Source organism: Sciurus carolinensis, chromosome 1 (genome assembly GCF_902686445.1).
Source record: "Sciurus carolinensis chromosome 1, mSciCar1.2, whole genome shotgun sequence".
Lineage (NCBI taxonomy): Eukaryota > Metazoa > Chordata > Mammalia > Rodentia > Sciuridae > Sciurus > Sciurus carolinensis.
In genome coordinates this window covers 67,819,537-67,839,577 of record NC_062213.1, presented here as the reverse complement: position 1 = coordinate 67,839,577, position 20,041 = coordinate 67,819,537, and the positions used below count along the sequence as shown (strand labels likewise).

Below are 20,041 nucleotides of genomic sequence, written 5' to 3'. Positions count from 1 at the left end.
TTTAGCAAATTTGCTCTGAAAAAGTAGGGACAATAAAATCCTCAAATCCTTTTCAGTTTTAATTTTTCAAAGCACTAATCAAAGATTCTACTCAAAGAATGCAGAACGTGTCACACAAGTGCCACCTTAGTTACTAAAATTCTAATTCTTCAAAACTGACAATTCAGTTTATTTAACCACCATACAGCTGGAAGGCTTTCTTTATAGGACCCTGAGAGGTCATTCACTATTACTGAATACCTACTAGTGCCAGCAACTATACAGTGTTTTCATCAGGCTAAACTAGTTTTCAACAAAATATTTATTATAATCCTGTTTGTAATAAAGAGCCTTGTTTTGTGGCTTTTCCTATAACACACTGCAATTTCCTGTCTTTGGGGGTGAAAGCAAAGCAACACTTTTATAAAAACATACAGTAGCCTCAATTTATAGGAAAAAAAAATATTTTTATTGTATAAGATTGCTATTTAGGGGCTGGGGTTGTGGTTCAGTGTTAGAGCACTTGCCTGGCATGAGGGAGGCACTGGGTTCGATCCTCAGCACCACATAAAAAAAAAGAAATAAAGATATTGTGTATTAAAAAAAAAAAAAAAGATTGCCATTACTATCTCCCTAGCTGCCTATGTCAGTGACACTCACTATCCACAAACGAGCTACTTCCTGACAAGAACTATTATCAAAGTATGTTAAAAACAGACCTGATGAGTAACTATGAGAACAAAGCTATTTAAAAAGGATGTTTTAACAATTTATTGTCCACAGCAATTAAAAATCGTCAAGCATGTATTTTTCCACATAATTATTGTTTATCAATATCAAATAAAATTTTCAGTTTGCTATTCCTTTTCTTGAAAAACTCTTCATTTTTTCCTTCCACAATGTTGTATGCCACACCTCTAGAAAATAAGAAAGCAGCAATGAAAATCACTTTTACCCAAACTCAAAACTCAAGCTCAATAGCCATCAAGAACCCTCAAAATATTAATGCTAAAAGGAAACCACACCCCAGACATGCAAAGGCAACTTCAAAAGAAATTGGTCCTACTCCTTCGGAGTTCAAATGCTTCTGAGCTATCAAAAGATGTGGTGCTTGAGAAGTCACACTTACTTGAGGAAAAGATGTATTTCTGAATACCAGAGCAAAAGGACCAGAGCGTTCACCGACAGGTACCTGTATGCAGAAGAGAAAGAACATTTCACTAATTTCAGCAAAAACAGTATTTTCAGTAATTCACATAATAAATATAGATTACTGGCACCTCAGTCTTAAAATTACTTCTTCAAAGAAAACCCTCAGTTGGGTAAACGGCAAAAATTTGTCATCACTGTGCCAGCAGTTAAACCCATCTATGTCAAGAATATATTACACATTTTGGTTTAGTGAGAATATCACAAAGAAAAACAAAAGTACACACTATGGTACCGTGTTACATGTCAAATGTGATCCTAGTTTTCTGCAGTCATCTTCTATGACAAGGTTTTGGAAAGCTTTTGTTCCAATGACCTCCATACATCTTCAAAACCCACTGGATGTTGCACCTAGAAACAAAAATATTTAATTGTGAATTTTCATACTTCTATTTGTTTGGCACCTTATGTGTGGGGAGAGTTCAATGAGAACTTCATTATTGTCAGAAGCATAAACACAACTATATTTTACCAACTGGCTCAACTTAATTCCATAAAGGAGCTTCTTTACAAGCTAGAAACTCGAATTATTAGGAAGGGCAGGAAAATCTGTGGAAACATTTTAAAAAATATTTTTAGTTGTAGATGGACAACATGCCTTTATTTTATTTATTTATTTTTATGTGATGCTAAGGATTGAACCCAATGCCTCACACATGCTAGGCAAGCGCTCTACCACTATGCCACAATTCCACCCCTGGAAACATTTTTTAATAACTGTGGCAGCAGTATTAATTTTAAGACATGATGGTCTCCTATGAGTATCAAAGCCATCGTTTTTCTGTCTCAAAGCTTGACAGGATAAACTATGAGCAAAGATAAAGGTTAAATATACTGAAACAAATGTGCAGACCTTCACCTAAAAAACATTACAATGGCAAATCTAGTAGATTTAGGGCAAGAATACCTATGTTGTTAAGTTGACCAAAAGTACACCAAGTGCTAAGGTAATGGCCAGAGACACAAATCATGTCCTACAGCACCCCAAGAGGATAAATCATTGAACCAGACAGCTACTGGAAACGGTTTATGAAAACATATAAAACTGGAACTTGGAAACAAGTCTTTAATGTTTCACGAAATCAATATTAGGAAAACAATATAAACTTGGTAATGAATAGTTCCAAACTGAGAAATTGTTTTATTCACAGAAAGTAGGTAACTACATGCATTAACATACTTTTAAAACCTAATGAAAGTCTACAAATGCACAGTATTAACAAAATTGCAACTACAGCACTCCCTCAAAAAAAAAAAAAAAAAAAAAAAAAGAAAAGAAAAGAAAAAAGAAAAACACACCAAAACCCTAGACTTACAAAATTCCAGATGGTGGGTACCTCGAGGTGGAAGGCAGTAAGCAAACAGCAACTAGTGGGATACTTTTATCAATCTTTAGTTTTTTGAAAGGTAACACTTTTTTTTTCCTAGCCTCCCAGTTGTAGAATGGAATCTTTTGTTTAATGTCCAAAAACACATTTTCATGTAAATGGAAGATTACGTGTACAGCAGGCATTTGTGGTCCAAAGGCCTCTATACTTCCATATACGGTTCTCCAGTTTCAAGGCCTTTTTACATTTACAAGGGAGATCCAGAAACAAATGCTAGAATTCTACCATTATGTTGAGTTCAGTGGTTAAGTTGTGCTTACTGCTTTCCAAACCCCTCCATTTTGTACAGTTAAGTGCCTTCCACCTTTAAAAGAAACGTGATCTTTTAAAAAATGTTCCCTTAAGGAAAAGTAAAAAGCCCACTCAAGGGAGCCTGAAACCGCCAAAGTTCGGCAACAGCTTTGCTGGGGACTCTAAAGGGATTCGGTGGAAGCCGGGGAGGGCAAAAACGAAGCAGTGAGATGTCCGTTCCTCAGCTCTCCTGGGTCACAGAAAACCCTTTCTTAACCGGCGTTCACTACGGAGTAAGGTCAGTTAAGGTTCGCAGGCGGTTTATCTATAAAACACAACTACGCGAACCGCACGAAGGGAAATCTCTAGGCCGCGTCCATAGGGAGAGCGGAGAGCGTTACCTCCTGCGTTCAGCCCGCATCCGCAGACCCCTCACTGCCGTCGGATAACCCACAGGGCAGAGGAACCTGACACCGAAGAGAGGAAATACTAAGATCCTGAGGACTCTCACCTCGAAGAACCCGGCAACGGGCCCGCGAGCTCTTCTGCCACCCGATCGCCATTGCGAAACACCTTCCACTCTCGGCGTTTGCGCGGAAAAGGAAAGCTGCGGTCCCGCACTGCTCTTAGTCACCCGGCCCTTTCCCTCGCCCCTTCCGGCTCTGGGCTCCGCCCCTCAGGTCCTGGGCCCCGCCTCTCAGTGGGGCTTTGGCGCCAGTATGGGCAACGCGCTGGGACGGTCTTGTAGAGTGGGTACTACGCTGGTGTCTCAGCTAGTGTTCTGGAACTTTGGAACTTCCCTAGAGGCATTTAAGGCTCATTGAGTACCTCAGCTAGGGCTGTTTCATTCAATATGCAAATTATGAGGCTACCAGTTTATAATAATAATCTAAAAAAAGGGGTCTTCTATTCTCAGTACTTTGCTTGGTGTTCTACACCCTCATATGGTTCTGTATTTAGAAAAACAGGTGGTGCTGGGCACGATGGCGCACACCTGCAACCCCAAGCGGTTTGCAAATTCAAAGCCAGCAGTTAGCAATTTAGCAAGACCTGGTCTCTAAATAAATATTTTTAAAGGGCTGGGGTTGTGGCTCAGTGGTTAAGTGTCCCTGGTTTTAATCCCTGTTACCTAAAGCAAAATAAAAACAAATAGAAAATTGGTGGTATTGGGCAGCCCCATTTAGAGTAAGCATTCTGGAATTGCCTTTACACACACGGAAAATAAGTTACCAGGAAAAGGAAAAGCTGTTATATATTTTCTCTATAACAGTAGCACCATTACTATTTTTATTGGTAATAATAGAATTTTAAAAATTCTGTTAAGTATCCATTAAGCAGCTACCTATGTTGTTTGTAATTTGCTAGGGATTTTCATGTTTTATTACACTTATTTCTCTTAATCATTGTTGAGTCCCGACTGCAAAGCACTACGCTTAGCCTTAAAAGATTTATAATCTTGTTGCCTGAAAAAGCACACATGAAAGCATAAATTGAACAATCGAATCAGTAAAAGATGGGTCAGTCTCAAAAAACAGGAAGTCTAAGAAAGGAGTACATAATTCAGTACAACGTACAAATTTGTCTCAAGGCAACGTATGGTATGAAAATCTAAATCTAGCCAAACCTGTCTATATAGGTTTTTGTTGAGTGATCTGCGGAAGTTTAAAAATCATTGTCTGAGGTCCCCAGTGCCAAATTGTTCTGTCAAGCAGCCTACCTCATGGACTTGTTGAACCTTGGCTTCATGTTGCTTCAGGTGTTTGCTTGCAATTGTGTGGGTAGCTCTGGTAAGGTATTAGAAGGGATGACTTTGGATGCTAAACCCATAGATACCAAGGGAACAATTTATGTAAATTCTTAATGTCACTCAGTCCTGGGTCATGTGAGAAAAAACTGGAGACAAAAGACATGTCCTTCCTTTGTCACAATTCCCTAAGTTGCTAACAGCTTTCCATTGTCTCAACCTGCGGGTGCTCAAAGGACATTCTTCCATCTCCATTGCCAAGAGTTAGCTGAGCCTGGTGGATAGATATGGAAGGGGCCACACTTTAATGACAATATATTCTTTCCTTAGAATGCATACAGATAAATACCATGACTAAAATTTAGGTGTTTTTAAACTGCACAACTGCCCATTTTCAGGTTTTCGTTTCAGAGCTGCTATCTTAATTGATTAATAGTGACCTTAAATAAATGTTTCTTCAACTGTAATAAAATACTCAGCTAAAGTAAGTATTTTTAAAAATGAAGAGTATGACTGGGTGTGGTGGTGCACATCTATAATCCCAACAACTCCAGAAACTGAGGCAAGAGAATTACAAGTTCAAGGCCAGCCTCAGCAATTTAGCAAGACCTTATCTCAAAATAAAAAAATAAAAGGGGGGCTGGGGATATAGCTCAGTTGGTAGAGTGCTTACCTTGCAAACACAAGGCCCTGGGTTCAATTCCCAGCACTGCAAAAAATAAATAAGTAAAAGGGGCTCGAATGTAGTTCAGTGGTAAAACACCCCTGAGTTCAATCCCTAGTACGAAACAAATAAAAATAAAAATGAAGGGTGCCTTCCACATTATGAGAAATCTAGAGGTATTATAAGGTTGGTTAATTCAGCAGGTAGATTTGAAGAATAGATTCAAAATGGTGTGTGTGTGTGTGTTTAACAACCTAAAGGTCCGGAGGCTGGTGACATTAGTATACATTCATAAAATGGAATGAAAATCCTACTTTCACATGGTAAACATATTTGTCCCCTCTTCCATTCTATCTCAGTCCCTCTCTTCTTGAAACTTCTCTTTCCCTTCCTTCTCAATCTAACATTTGAAGACTTTGTGTTTCTTTTTCCTCTGTTGGGAACTTCCTTGAGTTTTCCTCTCTTCATTGAGTTCATATTTTGAGTTTTCTCTTCTTATGTAAAACTTAATGTTCATTCATGTAAGTTTTGCTCTTAATAGTAAAGGATTTTGGGGATTTAGAATTCACCTTTCTCTTTCAGTCTCTCATTTTCAAAGGAGGACATTTATTTTCAAAGGCAGATTTGTCTAATAACCTTGATTACTAATGTCAAACACTTCCCGTTATACTTTTTTAAAATCCACTTGTGTGAATTAATTTTTGACAAGGGTGCCAAGACTGTCCATTGGGGAAAGGATAGATTTTCTAACTAATGGTTCTGGGAAAACTGGATATCCACATTATAAACAAACAACAAAAACAAAAAAGAAGTTGGACCATTTACAAAAATTAATTCAAATGGATTAAAGACCTAATGTAAGAGCTGTAACTACAAAAATCTAGAAGAAAATATAGGGAACAAACTTCACCATATTGGATTTGGCAGTGATTTCTTAGATATAACACGGAAAGCACAGGTGATAAAAGGAAAAATAGGTAAACTGGACTTCACCAATGTGAAAACTTTTGTGCATGTGCATCAAAGGACATTATCAAGGGAATGAAAAGGTAATTCAAAGAATGAGAGAAAATATTTGGGAAGCACATATCTAATAAAGGATTAATATTCAGAATATATAAAGAACTCTTATAATTCAACAACAAAAATACCAAGCAACTTAATTCAAAAATAGACAATGGACAAAGGATGTGAATAGCTATTTCTCCAAAGAATATGTGCACATGGCTAATAAGGATATGATAAAGATTTTCAACAATATCGCTAGTGAGTCAAAACTACCATGACATACCACTTCAGACCCATTAAGTTGTTCATTATAAAACAAATAGAAAATAGCAATCAATGACAAGTGGAAAAATTGGAACCCTTGTACATTGCTTAGACAATATAAAATGATGCAGCCACAATGGAAAACAGTATAGAGATTCCTCAAAAAGTTAAATATAGAATTACCATATGATCTAGCAATTCTAATTCTGGATGTATAACCAAAGGAATTGAAAGCAGGGACTCAAACAGGTACTTGTATACCAATGCTCATAGTATAATTATTCACAACACCCAAAAAGTAGAAATAACCCAAATTTCCATTCGCAAATGAATGAATTAAAAAAAATATGGTATATACTTACAGTGGAATATAGTTTAGCTTTAAAAAAAAGAGAGCAGTTGTGGTGGCCCATGCTTGGAATCCCAGTGACTCAGGAGGCTGAGGCAAGAATATCCCAAGTTCAAAGTCAGTCTCAGTAACTTAGTGAGGCCCTAAGCAATTTAGTGAGACCCTGTCTTACAAAATATAAAATAAAAATGGGCTGGGAATGTGGTTCAGTGGTTAAGTGCCCCTGGGTTCAATCCTGGTACCAAAATAAAAATGATGAAGATGAATTTGTTTTATGTATTTTATCACAATAAAGAAATTTAAAGATATTTTTTAAAAAGAAAAAAGTTTACATAGCTTCACCTGGCCTACCTCATCTCTTGCTACACTCTAGTCATCCTGGCCTTCTCTTAGTTCTTAAAACAAACAATTTCCACATCCCAGTGCCTATGCTCTGGTGTAAATTTCGCTAGCCCCAGATTTTTGAATGACTGACTTCTTCCTTTAATCTCAACTTTAATGTCAACTTCTCAGTGAGCCACACTTGCTCTGCTTGTTTAAAGTAGGCACACTCCAACACAGTTCCTGTTTTATTTCCTTAATAGCCCTTACCATAATCTGTAATTATGTTTTTAAAAATTAATACTTTTGTATTAATTTTTTGTACCCTCACTACAATGTAAGCTCTGTGAGAGGAAAGACTTGTCTGTTTTGTTCAGCTTGCTATTCTTAGCATCTGATATAGCTCCTAGCACTTAGTAAATATTTATTGCCTGAACAAATAAACAAATCATGGATATGTGTGCACTAATTTGGAAAATTCTCAAGATATTTAAAAATGTAAAAGCTAGGTTGCAGAAGGTATTTGAAAAAAAAATACCTATTTGGGTTAAATCAAAAGAACATACTGTATATGAATTTTTAAGCACAGAATAATTTTGAGAGCTTACAAAAGAACCTGTTTTCAGTGCACATCTCTAGAGAATGGAACATGAGGATTTGTGGGGAGAGTGACATTTTTATTATTTTCTGGCATTCTTTACCACATGGGTTTATACTGTGTGTATACATTGATTTTATAATTAAAATTTAAAAATAATTATTAAAGTAGTACTTTTTGTCTTGCAGGCTGTCCTTCACTTCTTCACTCAGACTGACATTATGAAAAGATGATGTGCAGTTTTCTCCATCAACGAATCCTTGGGGGTTGTTGGTGTCCAAAGTCTGAACCGAGTTAATTCTGCTAGTGTGAATACAACTAAAACCACTTCAAGTGAAAAGTTCAGTGATTTAAACCTGATATAACAGTTTATCAAAAGTAATTTAGCCAGGTGCGGTGGCACACACCTGTAATCCCAGCAACTCCAGAGGCTGAGGCAAGAGGATAGAAAGTTCAAAGGAGGCTCAGCAATGTAGTGAGGCCTTAAGCAACTTAGTGAGACCCTGTCCCAAAATAAAAAATAAAAAGGGCTGGGAATGTGACTCAATGGTTAAACATCCTGAGATTCAATCCCAAGTACCAAAAGAAAAAAGAAAAAAAGAAAAGAGTAATAGAAAAAAGAAAGAAAGTAACTTAAAAATAACCATTCCTTGATTGTATAACCAGGATTACCATAGAAAATTTGTATTTTGTATAATGACGTACATGTAGATTCAGGAGCAAATATAGTATTTTCTCAGAGGCTGTCAGAATCTATAGTCTGCACTTAACACATGTAAATCTCATTAGTAAATTAATACATTTGGCCCTCAGTCCTTTTTCATATCAGTGAATGATTTGAAGAACCTCCCAAGTCTAGATGTTTGCAGCAGAAAATGAGGTTGGAACTACTAGGAAGTTGACTGTAATAACCACATCCTTATGTTTTCCCTTGCTCCATAGTAAGCATGTCAAAATAGAGCTAATGCAATAGAAACTTAAATGACCTTAGTCATAAATGCATGACTTTTCTCCATAAGATTCCTTTGCCTCAGGCAAGATTATTTTTAAACATAATATTGACATTGAGATAATCATAGCATTTATACATCTTGTCAAGTTTAAAGTTCCAAATCTGTGGAAAAATACATTACATTGTCAGAAAATAGGGCATTGATCTGAATGAAAGTTGATTCTTAAGCACTTGAAGTACATGAACTTTACTGAGATAATTTTGGTGAAAATTATCTAAATTACTTGTGATTTCTTCCCGGATCTAAAATAATGAGTTAGCCATAGTGACTTTAATTGTCAATGTGAAATACTAAGGTTTTCTTGTTCTGTTTAACAATTTAAGTTGCATATTAAGAATAAACTCTGAAAACAACTACTTAAATCCAACTATGACAAATTTTGAATGTACTGGAATGTTTTCAAATGTTTCATACTGGTCATTGGGACTTAAGGGGAAATCTGCTCAGAAACCTCAGGGAATGTTTTCTTTTTGATGATGAGACACATTCCATTACTCCTAGAATTTTTGTGAGGGGTAAATTAAATCATACTTATGAATTATCTTTTTTCTCCCCTGTGTACTTTCAAAGCAGCATGATTTTGTCTGCTTTTTCCTATATCGAAAATATTCTTATTCTTCTTGATCTTCCCAGATCTCTTAAGACTAGGGGAAGCAATTGAGGCAGCCACTCTTATTGCTTTCCTAGTAACCATCCCAACTTTCTTCCCTGATAAAGGAATCCTGATTATGTTTGTGTTTTGTGCTTAGTCCTAGGACCAAGCCATTTATTTCACTGTTTTCATTTATTTCCCCTGCCTCCTCTGGTAGATTCTGGGTACTGGCTCACTCAATAGCTATTCCAGCTTCATTTACTGGCCTTTGTGTACTTCTGAGACTGGAAAGATAAATATTATATGTTTTCAGACTGTCTTGAGTTATGATTCTGGATGTGAAATACTCCCTTGAAAGACCACATTATAAAACTTTTATATTGTACCTTGTTATAATTTTTCTATTTTATTGCTAGCTTCTGTTGGTAATCTCTTACTATGCCTAACTTACAAATTAAATTTTATCATAGTGATATATACTTATGGCATAGGAAAAAATACTCTACATTAGGTTTAGAGCTATCTGTGGTTTTAGGCATCCACTGGATATCTTAGAATATAACCCTTATAGATATAGAGGGACTACTTTATTTTCCAAAGGCCCCACCTCCTAATACTATTACACTAGGAGTTAGAAGTGCAACATATGAATCTTAGAGGAGAACATTCAGTCTATAACCTCCAGAAATAATGTTTAGCCCACTACCTGGGTATTGCTTGGCCTAACCAAGTTGACATAAAAAATTAACCATCATATGTGTGACAAAGCCAACATGCTTCTGGCATCAGCCAATAAAGGGGAAGTTTCCCATTTGGCAGAGTCCAGATCATGGCAGAAGTATCAGCTGCCTTGGAAGCCCAGTCCCATGGAATGCCTTAAGAAATTGTTCCTATAATTCCAGCCCAACTTAGTGTCATATCCCATGCTATGGTTTGGATAATTATCCACCAAGTGTTCATGTGTTAAAGATTTGGGCCACAACCTGTGGCACTATTAGGAGGTGATAGAACCTTTCTCAGATGCGGGTCTGGACAAATGTGGTCATTGGAAGCATGCCTGGAGCCTCCTCTCCTTCTTTCACTTTTCAGCCACCATGAACAACTTCCTCCATCACATATTCCCACCATGTTGTATGGCCTCAAGTGAGCTAACTGACCATGGACTGAAATCTCCAAAACTGTAAAAATTAGTCTTTTCTTTTTAAAATATGATTATTTCCGGTATTTTGTTATAATAATGGAAAGCTTATTAATACATTCCATGATTCCGTATATCACTAGTAACCTGTAATAAGCCCCTTTCTTTGAAAATTAGCTGGAAAGTCAGGCTGGAAATATATGTCATATACCTAGAGGTGATCTTGTGATTCAGTCTAGGCCATCGAGAAATAAGTAGAAGACTTGGACCCCAATAACTCTATGAAGCTACCTTACCAGCCCTGGACTGCTTACATATGGAGTTCCTTTTCATGAGAGGATAAAGTCCTAATTAATTGAAGCCACTATAGTTGGATTTGTCTTACTAGCAGCTCAATGGAGTTCTTAACTGATGTAATAACTAATGAACAATGCCTGCTATACTATTTTTTTAGAAATTGGGGACCAACTGATGATTGATGAACAAACTCACTGAAGCATGAAAGAGCTGTGTGTGTGTTTACTATAACTCACAGTGTAAAACAGGAAGTTGTAGAGAATAAGGCCTGTGACATTAGATAGGGGTCTTGTAAATCAAATTAAGGGGTTAAACTTCACCTTTAGTTCATGGGGTACCACTGAAATGTTTTAAGTAAATGTGTTATGTCATTGGGCTTGTATTTTTCACAGGTTATTTGGATGCAGTTAATATTAAAAGCTAGGAAAAGTGTTAAGCCTACAAATAATAAGGTGAAAGATAATAAATACTTTCAATAATTATTCTTATATACATTTGTGAATATAAGTATACTTGTAAGACAATTCTTTAAGACAGGATTGCTAAGTCAGAATGTATACACTTAAAATATTGAAGGATATTGCCAAACAATTTAAGACAGCTTACACTCCAAAACTGCAAGAGTCATTTTCTCACCCTCACCAATAACAGGTATTTCTGGTTTGTATCATTCTGATAGGTGAAATATATTATTTCATTGCTTTTTAAATTTATATTTATTTTAAGTGCTTTTGTGTGTCTTTTTCATGAAGACAATTGACTGATTTCTATGAACTTCTTTTTCATACCATTTGTAGAATTTTCTATCTAGTTGTTGTTCTTTTTGTTTTTTTAAATTCCGAGGGTTGATTTTTGTTCCCCCCCAGTACTGGGATATAACCTAGGATCTCATGCATGCTAGGCAAGAAGTCTACCACTGAGCTATGCCCCCAATGCTTTTTATTTAATTTGAGACAAGGTCTTATTAAGTTGCTTAGGCTGGCCTTGAATGTGCAGTCCTCCTGCCTCAGGGTCTTGAGTAGCTGGGATTATAGGTGAGTGAGTGTCAAGCTCTGTCTGACTATTGATTTTATATAAGGAAATAACTATTCTGTCATATATTTTCTGATTTCCCAGTGCATTTTTAAAAATTTTGCTTTTTTTTTTTTTTTGACCTTGTTTATGGTTTCAGTTTTTGTTTATTTTAGATGATGTTGCCCAGGTTGGCCTTGATCTCCTGGTCTCAAGCAATCCTCCTGCCTTGGTCTCCCAAGTAACTGGAAGTGCAGATATCTATCACTATGCCTGGCTTGGATTTTGTGTGTGTGTGTGTGTGTGTGTATGTGTGTGTGCACGTGTGCACTGGGGGTTGAACCCCAGGACCCTCTATAAACCCTCCACTTCTCGGCTACATCCCCAAACCTTTCTATTTTATTTTGAAACAGGGTCTCACTAAATTACCCTGGTTAGCCTTGAACTTGCAATCCTCCTGGCTCAGTCTCCCCAATATCTGGGATTACAGGTGAGGCCGGGCAAAAGGACACTCAGTATAAGTAATGAATGATTGTATCAGGAAGATGGGGGCTGATTCAAAGGAAATAAAATGCTAATACTTCCACAGCACTTCCCCCTCCTCCAACCTGTTGCCAAGGTTACCTGCCTACAGGGAATAGTTCCTCCTTGCAAGGAGTTATTAACGAGTAGCCCCTGGGCTGTTCCCTTCCTGCCTGTCCCCATGGTTCCATTTCTGCCCTTGGACCACACCACCTTTTAGTCAGTAGGCAGGATGGGAGGAGGGGGCAAGAGAACAAAGGAAATCTAAAATCTACAAAAGGGGCAGTACACTCCCACTCCCTTGGTCACCAGTTTTGGACCCCCCTCCTCTGCTGAGAAGTCTTCGCCCCCACCCCCCCATTCTATCCTTTAAATAAAAGTTTTTGCTCTTTCCTCAGAGTTTCTCAGGTGTTTCTCAGATGCTCAGTCTTCAACACCAAAAGAATGGGGACCCGGATCCTTATTAATACTAGTATCACTCAATTTGGATTTTTTGTTTTATGACTTTATTTTTAGATAGTCAAATTATCTACCTTTTCCTCATGGCATCTTATGGGTTATGTATATGTCTATGTGTATGAGAGAGAGAAAGACACTTCTTGCCATCTTATACTCTTCAACTAAAATGCTAATTAGCCAGAGAAGATGTGCCTGACTTGTACTGAACTGCCTACATGTACTTTCTCAGTTACCATATTATAGGAAAAAAGGCAAGGAACATTTATTGAGGGTCAATCATATGTCAAGCGCTTACTGCACTGGAAGAACTGGAGCAAAGGTTAATGCTTTCTAACCACACTAGGTGTACAAATATAAGTACCTCAGGCATCCAGGCAGCTAACTGAAGGCAGTCTGAAGGGGTATGGAAAATAATATTCCTACAAGACAGCCCCCCCCCCCCCAGCTGTGCGGGGGGCACCCAGAAACACAGTATAGCTCAGGAGGAGGAAAGGAAATTAGCCAAACATTAAACCTCTCCCAGTAAATCCTTTCCCAGGAACAAAGGGCGCTGAAGGAAGGAGGCAGATACTGAATGCTGGGCTCTGGAATTTAACTCCCCTATTGCAAATTAGTCGTGAGTGGAGGCACAGTAAATAACAAAACTCTGGGAAACAATGAATCCCAGAAGAAGAAGAAAAGCAATGGGCAGGATTTGAGTATTCATCCCTTGGGATCTGAGCTCCTCTCTCTCCTGGTGACAATGAGCTTCAGACTTTTTATAACTGCCTTCCTGAGTTAAAATTTTAACCTGCACAACTAATTCCCTGACTTTCCAAATGGCACATCCAATGATTAATTCACCCTCAATGTAAACTATAAAAACTCCTTCAGTAAGCCGTGGGTCATTTTCATACCCAGAAAATGAGCCTTCCCACGCCTAGTTGATTGATTCTGCTGCGGAATAAAGGAAAACTTGCCATTTGAGGTCTGCTTCCTTCCTGGTTATTTCTATTTTCATTATGGTGCTGAAACTGTGTTGGTTATTTTTGCTCACACAGCCTAGGGTAGAAATGACTCAGCATAGACTGCTTGGATCTGAATCTGTGCCCTACCACTGACTAGCTGGACAATGCTTGTTAGGTCGGGACTTGAGGGGCTACGTGGGAGGGAACAAAGGGAACAAAACGACTGAAGCAGCAGGCAGCGCACCAAAGAGCGACCAATCAAACACGGATAGATAAACTCCACTGACTCTTACATTCACCTATCACTCAGCGGGACCCCTGCCTATTCCGGCCTATGAAGACCCTGGGCAGCCGGGTTCACATGCGATTTTCTCTGGCTCTCCACCATGGCCTGTACCCCGGAGGACTGGGAATTTCTCCCGAGAGACAAATTCCAATAAAGCTTGCTTCGGCCCTTTTTGTCCTCTTTTGTTTGACCACCAGCCCTCGTCCTCGAGCTTACAATGCTCAGCAAGTTTCTCAGACTGTGTATTAGGTCCAAGGCTTAGCATCTATGCAGCCATTCTAAATTCTTACCATAAGTTGCTTTCCCACCCTAGAAAGAGAAAACAAGAGTTAAAATGTAACCTCCCCTCCCCACCTCTCATTAACTACCCCACTGGAACATCCCTTTACTTGCCTGTCAGACCATCTTAAGTTCTTATGCAAGCATGCGACTTACCCAGGCCATCCAAACCACCTCATAAAATACCCCAGAGCCAAGTTTTTCCTGCCTCTCTCGCTTTTGCGGAGTGATAGCCTTTGATCAGACCCTGACTGGCAAATAAAACTTTCTATGTGCGAATCTCCTCACCTGGTTTCTGCCGTTGCTCATCTGTGTGGCATTTTCCTTTCACTCTGTTTTTTCCAATGTATTTGTAAAGGTCTGTGAAGGTACTCAAAACCACAAAACTACACTGAGGGATCAAGTTGTAAATTGTCAACACCAGTAGTCTCTCTCTACCCTACCAAATGTATATGCTACAACTCAAACATGAGGGAGTAATGTAGCTTTCTTTTTTTGCAGTATCTGACCTCATGTTGTTCTAGAAGCCCTAGTCCTGAAGAGGAAAACCACCCAACCAACAGGTGTCTTTTAATATTAGTCTGTATTTAATATTAGTCTGTCAAATATTCAGTCAAGTAGAAGTTGAAATTATCAGGGTTGTTTTTCCCTCTTAGTGGGCTTCCTAACTGCCCTTCCTACTCTGATTCCTAGATAACTTAGGGAAAAGCTGTGAATCCAAAGGGGACAGAGTGAGGGAGCACAGGTTCCTTTACTGTCTGTCCTTTGTGAAAGCACCCAAAAAACCACTCTGGACACGGGACCTCACACAAGAGATTTTATTATGTGGACAGGCAGAGTGTCTGCCCGCAAAGTGAGAGAGAGAGAGAGAGAGAGAGAGAGAGAGAGAGAGAGAGAGAGAGAGGGAAAATGGTGGGGGAGATATTCTTAAGAAGTGGAATTTTCATGGGCAGCTAACAATCTGGACCAATGACTGACTAGGAAGTTCGCAGGCTAGCAATCTAGGTTGTAAAATGGTGTGGGGGAGGCAGAATAATGGCGGCAGCAAAGTAGCAGGGGAGAAATGACTGCAGCTTTTTTAACCCATTGTCCCTTCACTTTGGGTCTAGCGTGGACTCTGGCATGTGATGTTTGTGACCATCCGGTCTCTCAAGGTCATGCTGGCACCAACTGCTGAGGTCCTGAGTCCTACTGACCACCTCCTCTTCTTAAGGGCTCAAACTCTGCTTCCTCCTGACTCCTGGTATCTAGTCCTGGGTACTTGTGGCAACTTTTCCACCTGTGGCAGCCAGCAAAGGTCTCCAGTCTCCTCCCTCAGTCCTTGCTTCTTACCCTGCTGCCTGGACGCGGCTTTGGGTGGAATCCAGGCTTCTGGGGGCTTCAGACTTGGGGTGAGGTCAGCTTTGTTTTCCAATTCTTTCCTTCCCTCCTCCCACTCTGCCCAAAGTAGATACCAGTGTGGGCAGATGTCTCCACTGGTTCCTTTCTCCTACCTAGTGCTTTGACCTGAGCTCCTCTCCCAACTGTTACCACTCTGAGTAAAACTCCATATAAGGACCTTCAGTCTTGGCTCTTGTACATAGAAGGTAGATTTGGGATTTAGAATTTTGTTTTCCCCATTAATGAAGTCTGAAATTTAAGTTTATTGTCATGCTAGAGATTTTGAAGGTCTGTTTTGCATTTTCAAAGGTGTAGAATAACTTCATTCTAGGGGGTATCTGCCCTTAAGTAGAGGACTTTAATTCAATGAATGAGAGGCTGAGAACCACCCTTGAGTAATTAAAAACATACACTCTCCTCCTTTCTTAGTAAACTGCTGCATGCCCTAAGAATATTTACTCATATAGGGGTTCTCCAACTTATTTCCTACTAAGAAGTGGGATTTCCAAGTCCTTCTAGAGTCAATTTCCTCTTCTTTCAGTTTTGCCCCCCACCTTCATCCCTTCCTCAAGTTTGACTAAATTTCGATCTGGAGTAACAATCTCTAGCCACTGAAGGATACTCTCCATTCCTACAGGAACCTCTGCTTTCTTTCAGTAAGGGAAGAGAGGGAGCTCATGAATGCAATGTGTGCACCTGAGTGACCACAAGTCTGGATGGGGCTTGTGTGGGTTGCGGGAAGTGGAGAGACCAACAATCATTGCTTAAGGCAACAAGAAGTTTTCTGTGTTGGGTTAAACCACTTCCATTGCCACTATCACCTCGACGTTCGGTGTCAGTCCAGAGAAGGATATTGGCCAGTACATCACTAAGTGTGGCAGCTTCCTGTGTCTCTTGGGTTGAGCATTACCCAGAGTTAGGAACTTTAGATTCTTGTTCTGACCTGGTCATGAGATCGGATCTGCTTTTTCAGGGCAGTCTCTCCCTGTGTCTCTAGAATATAATCCTACCTATAGCCTGATTGGACCCTGGAGGAAGAGACCTATTTCTAAAAGGAGAATCTAAATTCAACTTCTCATCTTTCTTCCTTCTTTTGACTCTGTCTCCATTATTGTATACCTCTGTTTTTACTTGGCTGTTGCCCACATTTCAAGATGATTATTGTACAGGAGTTCACAGTACTAAGGGGGCTGATGTGCCACAAACTGCAATCTCGCAAGGAACTTTTTTTTGTTTAATACAACTTACTTGAAAAAATTTTTGTCCGCATGATAGATCCATCTAAAGAATTACTAAGATGGTTTATAATTGCACACATTAAGAAAATTTAAATTAAGTGATTTCAGAATTTATTTGAAAATGAAAATGTTGAAAATCAATTTTTATTTAGAGTACACTTTGAAATGGCTCCCAGTTTCCAATAGCCATAAAAATGGAAAGGAGCGGTTAAAGTTCATCCGCAGGACATAACTCTTGGTCCCCAGGCGGCAGGAATGCATGTTTCTTCAGTAACATCCATGTGCTCAGGAAATAACGACTGACATAATCTTTAAGACTAATAGTTAAGATTATTCTCCAGTTTATAATTCAAAAGCTTCTGACAACTAAATGCTATGGTATAATTTATAATGAAAGCATTTGAGTGACTGGGGTATATTTCACTGAACTGGTTTCTCTTATGAGTTGAAACTAAGACTTGTGTAAACAGAGGAAGGGAAACCCTTCTCCGGTTTATGTAGTTAGGCAAGAATATTAATGTCCCTCATTTCCAAGTGTGCTGCAGTTCCATCTGTGCTGTGCTCACAGTCTACAGGAAGCAAATCTATGGGATTTATGGGGCATTTATTTTTCAGTACAACAGTCACATATAAGACCACCAGCTACCATTATTTAACAAAGTACATATTGATTTCTTTGAGATGAATAATTTTATAATAACATTTCCCTCAAGTACTCCTTTTAAAAATTTCGAACCTCAGCTTGTGGATATTTTTTAAATACAAGAATGAAAGCAAAACAACTAAGAAATTTAAAAAATGTACACCTTGGAGAAAAAGGGACAGCATATTGCTACTTGTAAGTCATCTAGAAAACTGCTGGAAATCATCTAATGATTTTTTTTAAACATGAATTTGTCACCAGATTAAGGCAGAATCTGCTGGTGCTGAAAAAGTCAAAGTTCATAGCTTTTCAAATAAAATATATAATACATATAATTTGTGATAACATGCACACATTGTTAGAAAAGAGCATTTAGATTAAGCGATTTCTCAAAATACCTCATAAATATAGATCAGAAGCAATCTGTTTGATTTGTATTTTTTCTCCCTGCCAGCTAAGAAGAGCAACAATAAAATAGAGCCAACAAGTAACCTGTCTTATCACAATGAAAAATACAATTTATGTGTTCATTTTTGAGTGAATCATGTATGGCCACTGCAGAGATGTTTTGTCTGTATTTGATTATTTCCTCATAATGACACTATGATATACTGAAGCCTAAAGAAAAAAGATTAAATAATGTTCTGGAAAATATAGACATAATTATCTCCCCTGTCTCCTAAAAAAAAGTACTTACTAGAGCCTGAATATTTTCTCTTTAATTGAAAGTAAATGGTTAGTTGCTTTCATGAATATAAAATGAGGCCCTTTGAGAGAAAGAGAAATTACTGAATAATTCAACCTAAGAAGCAATTTCAACTAAAATAATTACTCTGCATTTCAGTAGGGTCAATCAACATTTATTTTCTTTTTGCAGATTCTTCTACATTTAAATAAAGTCTCCTCCGTGAACAGATAAGAAAGTTACTGTTTAGGTTATCTGCAACTTTGCAGACTAGAATAATGTGGTTTAAAAACAAGACTTATAAATATACAAGACCTCTCTTCATTACCAAGTAACATAAAACACATAATCCCCAACTTTATCCATTCCAGACATCTCCATGAGAGGACTTTTACTTTCTACTTCACTTCTTTTTGTTGTTTATTTATTTAAAACAAGTGAATATATGCTTTTAAATATAGTTTTATTAATGTAAAATTGATGTATAATAAACTAGATGGCTATATTTTCATAATCAGAAAAAAATATTTTAGTTGACCAGAAATGGTTCTGCCTTTAAAAAAGCATTTCCCAAGTCCCCCAAATTATCAGTGTAAAATAAGTTTAAATGTGTTATATCACTGGAAAGGCTGAATGAAGTGAAAGGAATTTAACTGAGGATTTCCCCAGCAGATTACAGGGTTATAAATACTGTGATCCAAATATATCCCCTCCCTAGTTCTAATATATAATCTATTTAGGACAACATGGTGAAGAAGCTGGGTAGGTATCTATGCTCCAGAAGGATCTTCAGCTGGGTGCAGTGGTGTGCACCTGTAATCCCAACCACTTAGGATGCTGAGGCAGGAGGATTAAAAGTTTGAGGCCAGCCTCAGCAATTCAGTGAGACCTTGTCCCAAAGTTAAACTATAAAAAGTGTTGGGGATGTAGCTCAGTGGTAGAGTGCCCCTGAGTTCAATCCTCAGTATCAGAAGAAAAAAAAAAAAAAAAAAAGATTTTTTTCAAATGTGCCATCAATATTTGTTAAATATTCCAAGAGACAGATGCAAAATAAACAGACTAATTTTCAAATTAGTGCTTTATTTTACTTTAATAATAATCGTTATCCTGACCATGCATCATTAATTAAAACAGCATGCTCCTTTGGACCTTTGGGTGAAAATATGCAACTTCTCCTCTAAGATTTTCCAACCTAATAAAAGCTATTACCATATTTAGCAATTTCATAAAATGTAATGAAAATCTATGACAGAAATAACATTTCTTTGGCATTTATCACTGGACAAGTAGAAATAAAAATACCATCAAAGGCAAAATATCTACTATTTCACAGTATGATTTAGAATAGTCTAATAACATGTCAGTTTTTTCCCAATTAAATAAACTATAGTCAAATTGATTAGCATTATTAATGAGAAAATGCTTTTTCTGAAATTCTTATCAAATTTAGCGTTTACAGGCCTGTTTGAGGTAACTTTAAAGAAGTTGATTTCATTCCTTACTATGAAAAACAGTTAAGCATTTCCTATGCCAATAACAATAATGAATGGCTCGATCCAAATCTTATTTTATTTTTTATTCCTTTCAATGTTAGATGAGTAGGTAAACATAGTCGCAAACATTTAAATATACAAACATTTGTGTTACATATTAATATGTAGAAAGATTTTACTATTGGTCACATTTGAAGGAAGATATTCACATTAAAATAATAAAAGTTACAAACTATTGGATATAAGCCAAAACATGGTCATGCTGTCCTGAATCAACTGAGTGACAGTTCTTGCTTTCAAATG

At 37.8% G+C, this 20,041-nt stretch overlaps 1 long non-coding RNA gene and 1 other non-coding gene across 2 annotated transcripts; both read right to left on the bottom strand.

Moving 5' to 3' along the window:
- Positions 1–735: 735 nt before the first annotated feature.
- Positions 736–3,455, bottom strand: LOC124988993 (uncharacterized). The gene is made up of 4 exons (XR_007109534.1): positions 3,319–3,455; positions 1,416–1,539; positions 1,109–1,171; positions 736–896 (listed from the first exon to the last, which is right to left on the bottom strand). It is a non-coding gene; the product is annotated as an uncharacterized LOC124988993 (long non-coding RNA).
- Positions 1,252–1,335, bottom strand: LOC124968728 (small nucleolar RNA SNORD87). Its single transcript, XR_007105826.1, has one exon. It is a non-coding gene; the product is annotated as a small nucleolar RNA SNORD87 (small nucleolar RNA).
- Positions 3,456–20,041: the final 16,586 nt, after the last annotated feature.